General features: G+C 39.6%; 1 protein-coding gene across 5 annotated transcripts in view; it reads left to right on the top strand.

Moving 5' to 3' along the window:
• RNF38 (ring finger protein 38) overlaps nucleotides 1-16,847 on the top strand; it is a 129,203-nt gene that overhangs the window by 56,883 nt on the left and 55,473 nt on the right. For all 5 annotated transcript variants that reach the window (XM_057313595.1, XM_057313594.1, XM_057313593.1 and 2 more), the window contains exon 2: nucleotides 6,931-7,001. The gene's annotated coding sequence lies outside the window, so the exon portion shown is untranslated. The remainder of the gene's footprint in view (nucleotides 1-6,930; nucleotides 7,002-16,847) is intronic.

The raw sequence follows: 16,847 nt of genomic DNA, 5'->3' as shown, positions 1-16,847 counted from the left end.
CTGTGCTAGGCTGGTGTATCATTTTCCAGTGCCGGCTGACGGGGCTCCTTTCCCCTGTGGTTTATTATCCCATATATCGCCTCGGATTCACTTCTGTGCACCTCCTACTTTGCAGAATGTGTGGTTGCTTTTCTGTTTGCAGAGCTGCAGCTATTCTTTTCTTAGGTCTCCGGTTGAGTTCGCAGGTGTTCGGAATGATTTGATAGCTATGTAGCTAAATTCCTGGGACCAGAGAAACTAAGGTCTCCTAGTCTTGTGCCATCTTGGACCCAGCTCAGACTTCCATTTTTTTGTTGTTGTTCAATTTTTTATTTTTTTTTCAATTTTTTAAAAGATTTATTTGAGAGAGCAAGAGCACGTGATGGGGGAGCAGTGGGAGAGGGAGAGAATCTCCAGCAGACTTCCCCCTGAGGGTGGAGCCAGCACAGGGCTCGATCCCCCCACCCTGAAATAAGGACCTGAGCTGAAACCAAGAGTTGGTTGCTCAACAAACTGAGCCACCCAGGAACCCCTTTTTTTGTTTCATCTTAAGAGTATATTTTATTTATTTATTAAAAGAGAAATATTTTATTTTTTATTTTAAACTGTTAGGATTTGACCACAGGTTAGTTCCTTGTTGGCAAACGAATACATTAATAAATTCAAGAGTGTAGTTTTTATTTATTTCTTTATTTGGGGAGGAGGGGCAGAGGGAGAGGGAGAGGGAATAATAAGCAAGCTCCACACCCAGCTCCTAGCCTGATTCCAGGTCTGATCTCACGACCCTGAGATCATGACCTGAGCCGAAACCCAGAGTGGAATACTTAACTGACTGAGCCACCCAGGTGTCCCAAGAGTGTAGTTTTTAAAAATACTTCTTTCAACATAAAATGTTAGATCTGGAAAATACTTGAATAAAAATATAAACAAGTGCACATTTTACTAATATTTTTATTGAAGTACAGTTGACATACAGTGTTGAGTTAGTTTCAGGTGTACAATTTCCTTATTTGACAAGTGTGTATGCTATGCTACGCTCACAAGTGTGGCTACCAGCCGTCACTGTAGAATGCTGTTACAGTACCACTAACTATATTCTTTGTGCTGTATCTTTCATCCCTTTGACTTTGAAACCTCCATTTTAATTTAAAACTCTCAAATCTTTATTTCTGAGGTGACAGGCAGCTAGCTATTTATTGGGTTCAGGAAGTTAAGAGGAACCCACTTCCTATTTCTAGATTAAATAATGCAAACCCCCATCTCAGATGAGTGCATTGAGGAATAATCCTCACAGTGCTCAAAATGCCACATTTTTATTACAACTTAAAGAGCTACCCACTTTTCAAGATACGTGCACCCTTTGCCCATGTCTCTGTAGTTTGGTTTTGTGGTTTAATGCCTCTTGTTTTTTATGTCCAGATTTCAAGGGGTATGCTTATTCTCAACAGTGTTTTTCTGCTGACATTTATGTAAGAAGATTGTATGTTGTATTTCACAAACTCAGTACAACCTTTTCCCCCCCTTCCTCCTTAAAGCAGTGTGCAGAAGAGTCTCAGTTATATTCCAACTGTCCTTGTTAGATTTTCATTTGGAAAATCCTGCTGGGTGTCAACAAAGGGGAATGCGAATTCTGGATGGGCCTGGGACTAAGAAGCCATTTTACTGCCTACAAAGAGCAGCGGTCTTTGGCAGTGTTTTAAGTCTATTATATTGTAGCATGATAATTTGCTACGTGTGTTTACTGTGTTTTAATTTCCTTTTAGGAAAGAAGTCTCAGGAGATAAGATCAGAAAGGTATAGGGTAGTCAGGTCACGTGGGCCTGGTAGACGAGGGGGTAAGGACTTTGGATTTTGAGTTAGAGATGTAACCAGGGTTTTCAGTGAAGGAGTGACATGATCTGTCTGAACATTTGAAGGGTCATTCATGCTACTATATTAGAGAGCAGATTCGGGGGTGGGCGAGGTGAGGAAAGTTCACAGGGAAAGAGTGAAACTGAGGAAACCAGTTAAGCTATTGCATTAGTCCAGCCTTTGACTTAGGTAGTACCAGTGAGGAATATATGAAGTAGTTATATTTCACGCATATTTTAAGAGTGGAGCCAACGGGATTTGCTAATTGATCAAATATGGGATATGAATGAAAGAGAGGAGTTGAGGATGATACTAAAGGTTTTGGCAGAGCAGCTGGTGAATAGTTTTGTCATTTACTGAAACTAGAAGAGGGGTAGTTTTGGAGGGGAAGATCAAGAGCTCAATTTTGAGTGTGTTACGTGTGAGATGCTAGTTAGACATCTGAGTGATGCTGAGTAGGTAGAAGGATATAGAAATCTGGATTTCCGTGCCAAGGGAGGTGGAGGAGTCAGGGTTCGGAGATAAAGCCATGGGACTAGTTGGGATCACGAAAGGAGTAAATATAGATAGAGAAGAGAAGTTGGAGGATTGATCATTCCAACTTTCCAACTTTTAGAAACTGGGGAGATGAAGCGAATATAGCGACTGGGACTGAGAAGTTGCAGTCAGTAATGTGGGACGTTTCCCTGAGGCCAAATGAAGAAAAGGATTTCAAGAAAGAGAGTGGAATCAGGTCGGTCAGTTGCTGTGAATAGATGAAAAAAGATGAGGATTCAGAATTGACTCTTGGGTTTGATTGTTTGTTTGAAGTAGGCTCCACGCCTGGTGTGGAGCTCAGTGCAGGGCTTGAACTTGCAACCCCGAGATCAAGACCTGAGCTGAGATCAAGAATCAGCCACTTAGCTAACTGAGCCAGCCAGGCACTCCTTGACTGTTGGTGGTGGTCTCTGGGAACATGGCAAATAGTGTCTTTTCTTTACATCACTACCTTGCTTCTGTGGATTAAAACACTAGCTGATATTCTTGTCATTTGCTCTGAAACTTCACTTCCTGTCACTGTTTCACCCTTGACCTCTTTATGTTCTCTAGTTCTAAACTTTGGACTCCAGACCCTGACTTTAATTTTCATTTCTTTCTTTCTTTCTTTTTTTTTTTTTTTAAGATTTATTCATTTTAGAGAGGGAGAGAGCAAGTGAGTGTGCGCATGTGCAGGGGGAGGGGCAGAGGGAGAGAAACTCAAGCTGACTCCCTGGTAAGCCAGGATTCTGATGAGGGGCTTGATCCCACAATCCTGAGATCATGACCTGAGCTGAAACCAAGAGTCAGATGCTCAACTGACTGAGCCACCCAGGTGCCCCTTATCTTCATTTCTGGTCTCTTCCCTCAGTTTTCCACACTTTTCTGACTCTCCTCAGGATGTTGCATGTTTTTTTTCCCTTAAAAGCTCCGGATGTGGTTTGTTCTCCTGGGCCCAGCATCTTTTGCTGGCTAAAGTAGGATTTGTAACTATTTTTGGTGTGTGTCTTGGACTGCTTTGGTATTCAGGTGAGGTTTATTAGGCCCCTTTCCAGGAGAATATTTTTAATTGCATAAAATAAAATACATGAGATTACAAAGAAAATCAATTATGCTGGAATGTAGTTATCAAAACAGTAAAAACTAATTTGTAATAAAAGTACATTTGCTTCTTTATTAATGCATTAAATGACATATTTTAACAGTTTTCCTAATAGCTCTCATAAATTCAAAATAGTGATATGTGTGGGGAAAAAAAAAACCCCAAAACCTCAAAGTAGTGATATGTGTGACATTTCAGTATACCTGCAACAACTACTATGTGAAAATCTATGTGATTTTTATTAGTGTCGGAGTCACCACAAATACTCTCAATACTAATGTGGTTTGTTGCTATATTAATAAGAGAATACATTTTTTATTTAATATTAATTTAATGATAATAAAGATAAAATTTTATTCCCATCTAAGTCTTGGGTCCCAAGTTAAGAACCTAGAGAACTGTAATGCTGGTGTGAGCAGACCATTGCATGGGCCACCAGGTGGAAGAACAAGCCTTGTCTACCTGGAAGCATACTGTTACTTTGGCCCCCTGGCACCTTCTCTGCCTGTGGGTGCCAGGGCAGGTTCTTGAGCCAGAATAGTAATTTTATAAAATGTATTTGAAAGAAAAAACAGAACACTCATTGTAGATACCGTCATCCAATGTAGTATGTTTGGCTTGTTCTGTACTAGATTCTTTCAAGTTTCAAAAATTTGCCTCCTCGTTTCTTCTTTTGCTGCTGTATACTTCTTTTTCTTATTAGCTTATCCAAAGCTGTTTTAAGACCTGCATTTTATGCTTCAGGAATCAAGTGTGAGCACTCTGTCTACATCCTTTGTCTTCTGGGGCAGGGACAGCTAGAGAGGGAATCTGGTGGTTTTGTGCATTCTTTCACTTCTTGGCTGCTTCTGCATTGTCTTCCAGTGGCAAAGGGCCCTTCTCTTAGTGGCAAAGGAGTGAGTTCTGATATTTGGGGCCAAAGGTCAAAGAGAAACCATGCCCATTTTAAAATTGGGTTGTATGTTTTCTTAGTGTTGAGTTTTGAGTTCTTAGAATACTTCTGGATACCAGTCCTTTATCAGATAACGCATTTTGCAAATATTTTCTACCAGTTTGTGGCTTTTTTTTTTTTAATTCTTTGAACGTCTTTCACAGAGCAGAAGTTTTTAATTTTAATAAAGTCCATTTTATCAATTTTTTTCTTTCATGGATTATGCTTTTGGTGTTGTACCTAAAAACTTATTGTCAAACCCAAGGTCTCTTAGATTTCTTCCTTTGTTATCTTCTGTAAGTTTTATAGCTTTGTGTTTTACATTTAGGTCTATGATCCATCTTGAGTAATTTCTGTGAAAGATGTAAAGTCAATGCCTGGGTGTTTTTTGTTTTTGTTTTATTTGTGGATATCTGTTTGTTTATTTATTTTAAAGATTTTATTTATTTGAGAGAGAGAACACAAGCCAGGGGAAAGGGCAGAGGGAGAGGGAGAAGCAGACTCCCTGCCAAGCAGGGTACCCAACACGGGGCTCAGTTCCAGGACCCTGAGATCATGACCTGAGCTGAAGGCAGACACTTAACCAACTGAGCCGCCCAGGTGCCCCTATTTTTAATTTTTTGAGGAACCCCCATACTGTTTTCCACAGTGACTGTACCAACTTGCATTCCTACCAACAGTGCACGAGGGTTCCTTTTTTCCCACATCCTCACCAATAGTTGTTATTTCTTGAGTTTTTGATCTTAGCCATTCCTACATTATTCTTTTTATCAGTGCATAAAATATCATAAAAATCTACCTTTAAACAAATCTAAAAAAGTTATTTCAATAAGTATGAAATAAAAATGTTTAATATTAAGAAAGTGTCAAAGTTTAGTTGGTAGCATTTTCAGTTGCACATGGAATAGTCAGACATCTGAATCAATGGCATGGTGAATTTTACAGAATATGGTAGATGGCAGTGGGATGTTTTAGGTTCAGCTAAACATTTGTCTTCAGACTGGTAAAACTGCCATAGGTCTCACTTGGCAGCACTTTATTCAGAAGGATTTAGGACAGAAACTATAAGTAAGATAGTGAGAGTCCTGGAGCACCTGGCTGGCTCAGTCGGTAGAGCATGTGACTCTTGATCTTGGCATTTTGAGTTCAAGCCCCACGCTGGGTATAGAGATTACCTTAAAAAGAAAAAAATCTTAAAAAAAAAAAAGATATTGGGAGTCCTTGCAGCCATCCATGTAGTAGTTCATATTTTCCGAAGTGCTCTTCTGACAACTTAAGTTCAAAGAAATGTTATCTACATTTGGTGCTGCAGAGAACTCCATAGGCATAGTTTCCAGGATCCTCTGCAAGGGACATGCCTAATTATATGTCACCAGACCAAGAGAAGCTCAGAAACATGGCTTCCTACGAAGTGTTTATCGTACTTCCAGTCCAGATGCAGCTTACTTGTTTGGCAATTTCTGTCATAAGCAATGTTGCCAAGTAATGTATAGGTTGCATGTTGTTTTAATCAGGTTAATAGGGATTATCCCTAAGTCACATTCTCATACATGAGGAGAAGGGGTTTTGCTCACCTTAGGTAGACAGTCATGCCTGCTGGCTTTTTATTTATAGTTTTTGTTTTAGTTATCTTTTAAAAGGCTTTTCTTACTCCAAGATTATAAGTCTGCATTTTCTTTCTTTCTTTTTTTTTTTTTTTTAGTCTGCATTTTCTTTTAAAACTGACCTCATTTTTTAAAAATGTACTTTTATCTTTGAGCCACCATTTTCTGTATGGTGTGACATAGGAACCAAAACTTTTCCAAATGACGAATCAGTTGTTTGGATCATTTATTGCATAATCACTTGTTTTCCTATTAGTTAGAAATGTCGCTATTAAGAGCAGTTATTATTAGGAGATAGTTCTTCAGATTAATAAACATGTATATTAAAATATATACTTTTAAAGCCATAACTTATTCGTAATCTTATATGATTATGTATTAAACTTTTTTTTTAAGATTTTATTTTTAAATCCTCTATACACCCAACATGGGACTCAAAGTCACAACCACAACCCCATGATCAAGAGTAGCATGCTTCCCTGACTGAGCTACCCAGGTGTGCCCCATGATTGTGTATTACATTGTATTATCTGTATGCTAAGAATTTATAGGGTCATCTTTTTTCTCAAAGAAAGTGTGTGTAGTCTGAAGAGGGGTATATATATTTTTTCTAAATAGTTTTTCCTTATTGAAAGCTGTTAGGCTTATTTAGGTGGCCTTTGAAAGCTGAGCTGCTCAGTAAAGTAGAAAATGGTGAATAGGGGGTTTGAACAACGAGCTTCTAGTTTTAGACCCGCCACTTCACTGACTGCTACTTTGTGCAAGTCAGCATCTCTGTGTTTTGTTTTGCTTAATTAAACTGCATGAATAATAATCCCTATCCAGCCTACTTCTGACTATTGTTTAGTGTTAGATGGGATAATAGATATAAAAGCACCTTTAATTGGAAAAACAGTTTAAATGTAAGGACTTACTGCATCTTAACTTTTCCTCCCTTTCTCTTGTAGGTAGTGTTGGTGCTTCTTTTCAGTGCCAGTCCATCCATCACGACCACATTTGTCATGATGACAGTGACAAGGTGAGGTCTGTGTTGATGTCTATCATGGTGAAAATGCATGTTGCCCTTATACTGTTGGGTTCATTTGCATAACTGTGGACATAGGGCCAGGAGGGTGTGCACAATGTTGAGATCCAGAGGGCCTTCCTGGTTTATGTGTCAGATTATTAGACTGTTCCAGAACACTTGAGGATAATTTTCAGGAGGTGGGCTGGACTCTTGATAAACTCTTCATTTTTTTACCCTCATCCCCGTCACTTGGCTTCCTCTTTTCTTGCACAGAGTGAGAGCATTATCTTAGTGTATGAACAGGTGCTCCCAACACTGCTAATTATCTCAACAATTTGTGTCTGTTTCTAGTTTGAAATCTCTTAGCCATTTTGATTTGGTTTTTGTAGTTGATTGTGTTAGATTATGGTTTCTTCTCATACTTAGTTTTTTTCTCTGTATCCAAAGCCCAATTTAATGGTGAGGATTGAGAACAGAACCTGTCTGTTTCATGCCAAAGAAACCTGCTTTGGGCCTGTTTTTTTGTTTGTTTTTAAAATCAGGTCCAAACTGTTGGTAGTTCTGTTTCATTTAGGTGTTTTGCTTCTTCTCTAAAGAAATCTCGTCTTGGGGGCTTTCCAGTACTCATCAGCACCCTTGATGGCCCAGCCCTTGGAGTAATTACTAATGTGGGTTTGGTGTTTGGAACATCTGGCTGCTGATGTTGGATGGGCTTAAATTTAGTCTTTTCCATCATCAGTTTCCAGTGGCTTCCCTCCCATTTCCTGTGTCTTACATGCAGGAATGTATCACTCCCTTGGTAGTTTTCCCAGGCAGACCAATCCAAGTGATCTTTTTCTCTGCTGTTTTAATCAAGATCCTCCTCCCTCATCCTGTTGGAGCTAGATCAAGAAGGTGGTTGGTCATTGGGATTTTCCAAATGGCTTTCTTTGTTCTGTGTGTTGATCTCTGTCTTTGTGAGCTTTGCTCAGACAGATTTCAGTCTGTTTACAGAGAGAGTGGCATGCTTTTAGCATTCCAGAGTCTCTTTTATTATTACAGTAATCCAGAGTCCTGGATTTAACTTTTAACTTATTTTAGAAGCAAGCCACTGAGACTGCTAGACTCTATAGTTGGCTCTATAAAATTCAGTATACCACAGGTTGTAGAAATGAGCATTTGAAAGTGAAAGAGTGATGATAGAGGGAAAGGCAGAATCACTTTAGGCCAGTAATATTGCATACATTTGTGCTTTGTAATTGTGAAGATGTTTTTGGGTGAAGGTCTTTCCCCTGCTAAGTATGATATGCTTTTCTCTATTTGTTCGTTTGTCGGGGTCATGCCGAACTGTGCTCTGTTCTGTCTCCAGGTTCAAGGGTCTGGAGATGAGATTTCTCTCCACCTATGCCAAAAACTTGCCATCTACTTTAAAATGTTTTTGCTCCTAATTTCTGAATCTTTGTATGACCAATTTTGTTGTTTTAGGAGATGGCATTTTTTTCCTGAAATACGTGGGGAGAGGGAAGAGAACTTAAGAGCTTTTGTCACTTGATCTGCCCAGTTCTCAAAGAATTGTGAGAAACTGCTCTTCCCTCTCTCCTGCTTGCCATGTGTATACTTATGGTTATTTTCCCAGAGGGGAAATGGAGAGAATGGATTCGTCTCTTGACTATGTATTTATAATTTATTCAACTGATTCAGTCAAATGTATTGATTGGCATCTATGTGTCTAAGCACTTAGGAAATGTATCAGAATACAAAACAAAGATTGCTGTTTTTTCAAGTGTACAGTCTAGCTGGCAAGGCAGACAATAAAAATAAACTGTTAATACATAAATAATGGAATATGTTAGAATAAGTGCAGTGGATTAAAGAAAATATAGAGCAGAATAAGTGAGATGAGAACCACCAAGAGTTGGATAGTACAGATTGCAACTTTCTATAGGATCATCAGGCATTTTTCTGGGGAGGAAAACAGTAGATAGCATGTTTAAAAATCAGATCTTTATGTCTGCAACAGCTGCTGACTTCGTTCTGTAACAAATCGGTATTGGTTTTGCAAGCAAAACCAAAAATGAAACTGCTACCTGATACATACCACTTGAATGTGCGTATGCACACATATACACTCACAATACATTCTCTCACTTTGAGAATTGAAGGGATTATAGGGCACAGCCAATTTAGCCCTCTTTTTAAAATAAACTTGGAAGCTGTGACCCCACTGGTAGAAATGACTTGTTCAGGAGTCACTCTGTAGTGCTGGGTCTAGACCAGATCTTCTGTCCCCTGTACAAGTCATGCAAAATAATTGCTTAGGTATTCTGATTGTGGAAACTGTCAAAACACATGTTTATGCCTTGCTTAGTATCCTCATTTAGCTTTCAGACATGATCCATTTCTCAGATCTGGGAACCAAAGGTGATTTTTCTTAAAAGTGGCCTCAATCTAACTAAACTATGTGTGACTAGGGATGGAACCAGGGGTGAGATGAATAAAAATTTTTTTAAAAAGGTTTTATTTTTTGTCAGAGAGACCGAGAGAGAGGGGGAGAGCGCACAAGCAGGCAGAGGGAGGAGCAGGCTCCCCCTGAGTAAGGAGCCGGATGCGGGACTTGTCCTGGGATCATGGCCTGAGCCAAAGGCAGACACTTAACCGACTGAGCCACCCAGGCGTCCCAAGATGAATTAATGTGTAGCCTCAGTGGTACACTTTCCCAGAGTGGCCTGGAACACTTCCAGGAAGGCTGGTCACTTGAGAGAGGGAAATGGGAGAATTCTTTCAAAATTGGCATGTATGTGAGTGGCTACTCAGAGTTCTGGACAAAACTTCCTTTTGCTAGCCATTTGTCAGAGAAGAAGACATCAGTCTGGTTTGTGTACAGGTAATGCCATGCAGACTACTTTTAGGGAAGGTAGGAAATGTGTTACTGGTTTTTCTTTCATGACTGTATACTTTCTTTTAATCTTGATCTTTTACATTTTTTAATTTTTAAAAAAAGTTACATGTTGATTATAAAAAGATATGTAGCACTACTTTTAACCCCTCTACCTAGAAGTAACAGTTGGAATTTAGTATTAACAAGATTAATTGAAGTTATATTTGTGTAAAATATTTTTCATCTTTGTAAGTGGTGGTTATTAGTATATTCAGAGTTGTAGAACTATCCCCACCATCTAATTTTAGAACAATTTTAACATTCCTCACTCAAAAACCCATACCTGTTAGCAGTCACTCTCCACTATTCCTTCCCCCAGCTCCTGGCAACCACTAATCTTTATGTCTTAATGGATTTGCCTCTTCTGCCGATTTATAAATGGAATCACATTATATGTGGCCTTTGTGTCTGGCTTCTCTCACTTAGCGTAATGATCTCCAGGTTTGTCTATGGTGTAGCCTGAATCACTCTCCATTCCTTTTTATGGGTGAATAATATTCCATTGCGTGCATCTGACACATTTTGTTTATCCATTCACCAGTTGATAGGTATGTTTCCATACTTTGGTTATTATGAATAACATTGTCAGGAACATTTTTGTGTAAATTTGTTTTTGTTTAGTTGGTCACATGGTATGTTTTTAACATTTTGAAGATCTGCCAAACTGTTTTGCAAAGTGGCTGCACCATTTTGCATTCCAACACATGCATGAAGGTCCCACTTCCTTCACATCCCCATGTTTACATCCGACACTCTTTGGTTGTCTTTCAAATTATAGCTGTTGTAGTGGGACATCTCAGTTGTTGTCCATAAGGGACATATGTTTTAATTTGCATTTCTCTAATGACTTAAGTATGCTGAGCACTTTTTTGTATGCTTATTGGCCATTCCAAATCTTATGGTCAGTAAAAAAAAAAAAAAAAAAAAAACTCAGTTAAAGGTCTTTTTTATCATTCTCGGAGATTTTATTTATTTATTTATTTAAGCACAAGGGCAAGAACAGTACACAGAGACAGACTGTGTCATAAGAAAACTCACTCTCTTTGCATTCTCTTCATGGTGAAAATAAAACTAAGTTGCTCTGCTTATCTGTGGCTGTGTAATCAATTACCCCAAAATTCATTGGTGTAGAGCACTTGTATCTCTCATGATTCTGGGGTTTCTTATGCTCAGGTAGGTGGCTCTTGCTTAGAGTTTTCTCATATGGTTGCAGTCAAATTGTGGCTGAGGCTGGAGTCATCTTGAAGTCTTCAATCACATGTTTGATGGTTGATGCTGGTTGTCAGCTGGGACTTCAACTGGGACCTTTGGCGCAAGCACCCAAATGTAGTGGGGGCTTCTTCATAGCATGGCAGTTTGATTGCAAGAGTGACTGCTCCAACAGGACCAGACAGATGTTGTATGGCCTTTTATGACCTAACTTCAGAAGTCACAAAGCATCACTTCTAGCACAGTCACAGAGCTGCCCAAGTTCAAGAGGAGGGAACCTCAGTCTCACCACTGGGGAGTAATGTCAACGTAAGAAGAAGAGAATGAAGGGTGGGAGAACTTACTATGTATGGTCATCTTGGGAAATATAATCTGCATACTATATGTACTTGAACATCAGTTAAAATGGCTGCATAATGTTCTACCATAAGGATACATGGTAATTTATTTAACCTGTCTTTAATTGTAGAGCTTTAGGTCATTTTAAAAAGCTATTATGCATTTATTCATACAGCAAATATTTATTAAGTCCCTACTATGTGCCAGGCACTGTTGAGTCCCCAGGATAGAGTGGTGGAAAGACTAACAAGGAAGGTCCTTGTTCTTCTGGTGTTTATTTTTTGTGAGAAGGGCAGAAAATGAACTGTATATGTAAATCAGTAAATAATCAGATACTCGTGAGTGCTGTACAAGTAGTTGGGCAGTTGGCTACTCTAGGTGTTAGGGAAGGCCTTTAAGAAGGTGACACTTGGGACACCTGTATGGCTCGTTTGGTTAACCGTCTGCCTTCAGGTCAGGTCATCATCTCAGGGTCCTGGGATGGAGTTCCAGTCGGGCTCCCTGCTCAGCGGGGAGTCTGCTTCTCCCTCTGCCCCTCCCCTTACTCATGTGTATGTGTGCTCTCTCGATCTCTCTTGAATAAATAAAATCTTAAAAAAAAAAAAAGGTGACACTTAAGCTATGGTCTGAATGATAGGGAGGAACAAGTTGTGAAAATCTGGGCCATGAGAGAAACATCACAGGGAGAGGAAAGGGCTAGTGCAAAGGCCCTGAGGCTAGAAAGATTGCCCAAACAGAAGGAAGGCTGATGTGCACAAGCAAGGTGGATGAGGGTAGAAGTGGTATGAGATGAGGTTGAAGAGGTAGGCACAGGGCAGGTCATGTAGAACTTAGTAAGCCAGGGGAAGTTTAGTTTTCGTTCTGTCTGTTACAGGAAGCCTTTGGAAGGTTTTAAAGCAAAGGAATGACATGGTCTCATTTATATTTTTAAACATCCCTTTTGCTGCTGTGGTAAGATTTTTTTCTAACTGTGGTAAAATATACCTAATTTAGAATTTACCTTCTTAATCATTTTAGGTCTGGTACAGTTCAGTAGTGTTAAGTACATTCACATTGCTGTGCAACCAAACTCCAGAGCTCTTTTATCTTGCAAAATGGATACTGTATATGCATTAAGTACTAACTCCTTGTTCTCTCCTAAACAGCCCCTGGCAACTACCATTCAACTTTCTGTCTCTATGAATTTGAGTGCTCTGTGTACCTCATATAAATGGAGTCACAAAATATTTGTATTTCATTAAGATTTATTCATTTGAGGGAGAATGGGAACATGCACAGGGGGTGGGGCAGAGGAAGAGAATCGCAAGCAGACTCCCCTCACAACCCTGAGATCACCACCTGAGCTGAAACCAAGAGCTCCACGCTCAACCAGCTGAGCCACCCAGGCGCCCCATATTTGTCTTTTTGCGACTGGCGTATTTCACTTAGTGTTGTCAAGGTCTGTTCATGTTGTAGCATGAATGTTGGAATTTCTTTCCTTTTAAAGGCTGAATAACATTCCGTTGTATGTATATAACACATTTTGTCTATTCGTTCATCCGTGGATGGACACTTGGGTTGCTTCCACGTTTTGGCTCTTGTGAATATGCTGCTAGGAACATAGATGTACAAATATCTCTTAGAAACTCTGCTTTCAGTTCTTTTGGGAATATACCCAGAAGTGGAATTGTGGAACTGCTAATACTGTTTTCCAAAGTGGCTGCACCATTTTGTATTTCACATCCTTGCCAACACTTGTTATTTTCTGTTGTTATTGTTTTTAATAGTAGCCATCCTATTGGGTGTGAGGTCGTATCTCATTATGATTTTGATTTGCATTGCCTTACTGATATAGTGATACTGAGCATCTTTTCATGTGCTTATTGGTCATTTATCTTCTTTGGAGAAATGTCTATTCAAGACCTTTGTCCCCCCCTCCTCTTTCTAGAGAGAGTGCGCACACGTGTAAGTTGGTTGGGGGGGGCAGAGGGAGAGAGAATCTTAAGCAGGCTCCATGCCCAGTATGGAGCCTGATGCTAGGTTTGATCCCATGACCCTGAGATCGTGACCTGAGCCGAAATTAAGAGTCAGATGTTCAACCGACTGAGCCACCCAGGTGGCCCAGCCTCTGCCCATTTTTAAATCAAGTTTGGTTTTTGTTTGATTATAGGAGTTCTTTATGTATTCTGGGTATAACTCCTTATCAGACAGGTGATTTGCAAATACTTTCTCCCATTCCAGAGGTTTCCTTTTTACTCTGTTGGTTGTGTCCTTTGCACAGAAGTTCTTATTTTGGGGGCACCTTGGTGGCTCAGTCGATTAAGCATCTGACACTTGGTTTTGGCTCAAGTAATGATCCCATGGGTGATGGGATTGAGCCCTGCCTCAGGCTCCGTGCTCAGCAGGGAGTCAACTTGGGGATTCTCTCCCTGTACCCTTCCCCCTCCTTGCTTGCTCACTGCCTCTCTCTCTGAAATAATCTTTTTTTTTTTTAAGTTTTTATTTTGAGGGAATTCCAATTAATCTTTTTCTCTTGTTGCCTGCGCTTTGGTGTCATGTCCAAGAAATTATTGCCAAACCCAGTCTCATGAAGGTTTTCCCCTGTGTTTTTGTTTTTTTTTTTAAGATTTTATTTATTTATTAGACAGAGAGAGAGACAGCCAGCGAGAGAGGGAACACAAGCAGGGGGAGTGGGAGAGGAAGAAGCAGGCTCATAGCCTAGGAGCCTGATGTGGGGCTTGATCCCATAACGCCGGGATCACGCCCTGAGCCGAAGGCAGACGCTTAACAACTGCACCTCCCAGGCACCCCTCCCCTTGTGTTTTTACCCTAAAAGTTCTATAGTTTTAGTTCCTAAGTTCAGATCTTTCATTCGTTTGAGTTAATTTTTGTGTGATAGGGTAAGGTAAGGGTCTGTCTTCATTGTTTTGCATATGGATATCTAGTTTCCCAACACCATTGCTGAAAAGAGTGTTCTTTTCCTATTGAATTGTCTTGGGACCCTTTTGACACTTTGGGGGTCATTTGACCATATATGCAAGGGCTTATTTCTGGGCTCTCTATTCTATTCAATTGATCTATGTATCTGCCCTTATGCTGGTACCACAGTGTTTTGATTATTGTAGCTATGGAATAAGTTTTGAGTGATGTATTTCTTGAGCCTGGATTGCCAGAGTAGAATTGAATCAAAGGATATGAACATTTTTTTTTCAGCCTTTGTCTTTTTTGTATATTTTTTCACACATATGCATCAGTTTATGCTTCCCTATGAGAATGCCTGTCTTGCTTCCTTTTCACATTGAATAGCATCCATAATGTCAAGTTACTTTGTGAATGATTGATGAAAAGTGGTTTCTAATTGTTTTAATGAGTATTTCTGTGATTACCACTGAGGTTGTATAGCTCTCTATACATCATTTGTTCCTTAGTCACTTACAGCTTTTTAAAAATTGGTCTTTTGCATAAGTTTCTCTTCTTGTAGGATATTCCTATTTTCCTATCACTTTTTAAATCTTCTGTCATATTTGCAAAAAAATGCCCAGCTTTTAATTTTTAGTGACTTTTTTTCCTGTTCAGAAATTTAAAATTATTTTGGGAGCAAGTCTGTTGGTGGTCCTTTGAAATGTATTTTATTGCTTTTACTTCTAGGAAATCTGTCTCCAGAATATCTTCAGATATTTCCCTACATTTTCTTAAAGTTTTTAAATTTTACATTATGCTTTCTGAGCTTTATGGTATTATATGATGCAGTGTGTTTTTAAATAGGTTCTCTCTTTGCCTTATTGTGGAATATCTGAGGTGATTAGGAATACATTGTAATGTTAGGTATTTTGAGATTATTGTTACGTGGCATTCTTATCTTGGCTTATGAAATATCATTTCTTTCTAAATTTAATTTGTTTTTATTTATAAGACACTGTCATAACAGGAACAAGTAAGCAGAGGAGAGATAAATAAACTTCTGTGGGAGCTTAAATTTTATATTTGCTCTATAAAGAGTTGTCCTGCTTTAAGGGTTTTTATTTAAGGTGATCATTTCTGTTTTGTGTGAATCTGCTCAGGTAACACACTTTCTTCTTTAACTTAAAGTTTGGAAAAGGCCTCTTGAATGTGGCTTGGACCCGAGGGTACAGGGTTTATAGGGATGTGCCATGTATCACAATGTCTGTACAAAAGCACCCTGCTTAGTCAGTGTCTTAAATGTATGTCATCAGTGGAAGCTACCAAGAGAACCCTGGCATTTTCATTGAGCTGGCCACACCTCATGAATGCAGCGTGTTAGAATTCAATAGCCAGGGGCATCATCCAGAGCAAGGCATCAACTATGCAGTCACATGAGCTCCCCCAGCATTCCCTACAGGAAATTCTGTTTTCCATTAAACATGGTGAAAGTTACAAGATAGTCCTGTGTTCTGATCTGCTTAGAGAACATTCTCATGTTCCTTGCATCTTGACCATTTAAGACCCCTCTCATTCCCATGTCCCTTTTTGGCGACTGCTTTTTCGTTATCTTCTCCAGAGTGAAGGTGCTAGTTGTCTGTCTGCTTTTCTCTTTCTTAACCAGTACTTATACTAGGATTTATTTATTTTCTTGAAGCACTTACGTAAGTATAGTCCATGTTTAGTGGCTTTTGGGGTCATATTTTACTTTAGTGTCTAATTCTTAATGATTTGAGTCCTCGTTCCTTTTAGTTGCAGTTGACCAGTTTTAGCGGGCCTTCCTCTCCAGGTGTTTCTGGGATGCCATAGGTATCTTTTCTGGTGGCTGCCTGCCCTCCTAGCTAGCCCTTTGACTCAGGACCTGTTGGTCACCGGCTTTTCTAAGTGCTGCTCCTCTCACTAGTGTCACTTTGGCCCCAGTCTGGGCCCACTTCCTAGGTTATCGCATTTAATAAGACCGTAGTAAAGGGTCAGGGATTTAACAGGGAGTTGAAACAAAGAGAATTTAAAGCTGGGTATGAAATATGGCTGTTCTCAGAGTATCCTGGCCCAGGTTTTGTTTTCTGGGCTTCTCTCCCTAGTCCTTGGCCTACTGCAAGGATAGAATTAGCCTGTCTTTCCCTCAGGGGATGCCCTTAAACACTGCTGTTTCCTCTCCAGAGTTGACTCCCAACTACTTGCATTTACTGTTGGGTGGAGTAAAAATTGGCTCAACTTTTTAGGAGGCAATTTAGCAACATTTCTCAAAATTAAAAAACAAAGACCCTTTGAAACAGAAATTGCATTGTTAGAAATTTACCTTTATGGATATATTTTCTTTTTTAAAGATTTATTTATTTATTTGAGAGAGAAAGCACAGAGGGGGAGAGAGAGGGAGAAGCAGACTCCCTACTGAGCAGGGAGCCTGATGGCAGGACTCAATCCCAGGACTCTGGGATCATGACCTGAGCCACCGAGACGCTCCTATGGATATT

Source organism: Ursus arctos, unplaced genomic scaffold, assembly GCF_023065955.2.
Source record: "Ursus arctos isolate Adak ecotype North America unplaced genomic scaffold, UrsArc2.0 scaffold_18, whole genome shotgun sequence".
Classification (NCBI taxonomy): domain Eukaryota; kingdom Metazoa; phylum Chordata; class Mammalia; order Carnivora; family Ursidae; genus Ursus; species Ursus arctos.
This window is presented reverse-complemented; position numbering and strand designations above follow the sequence as displayed.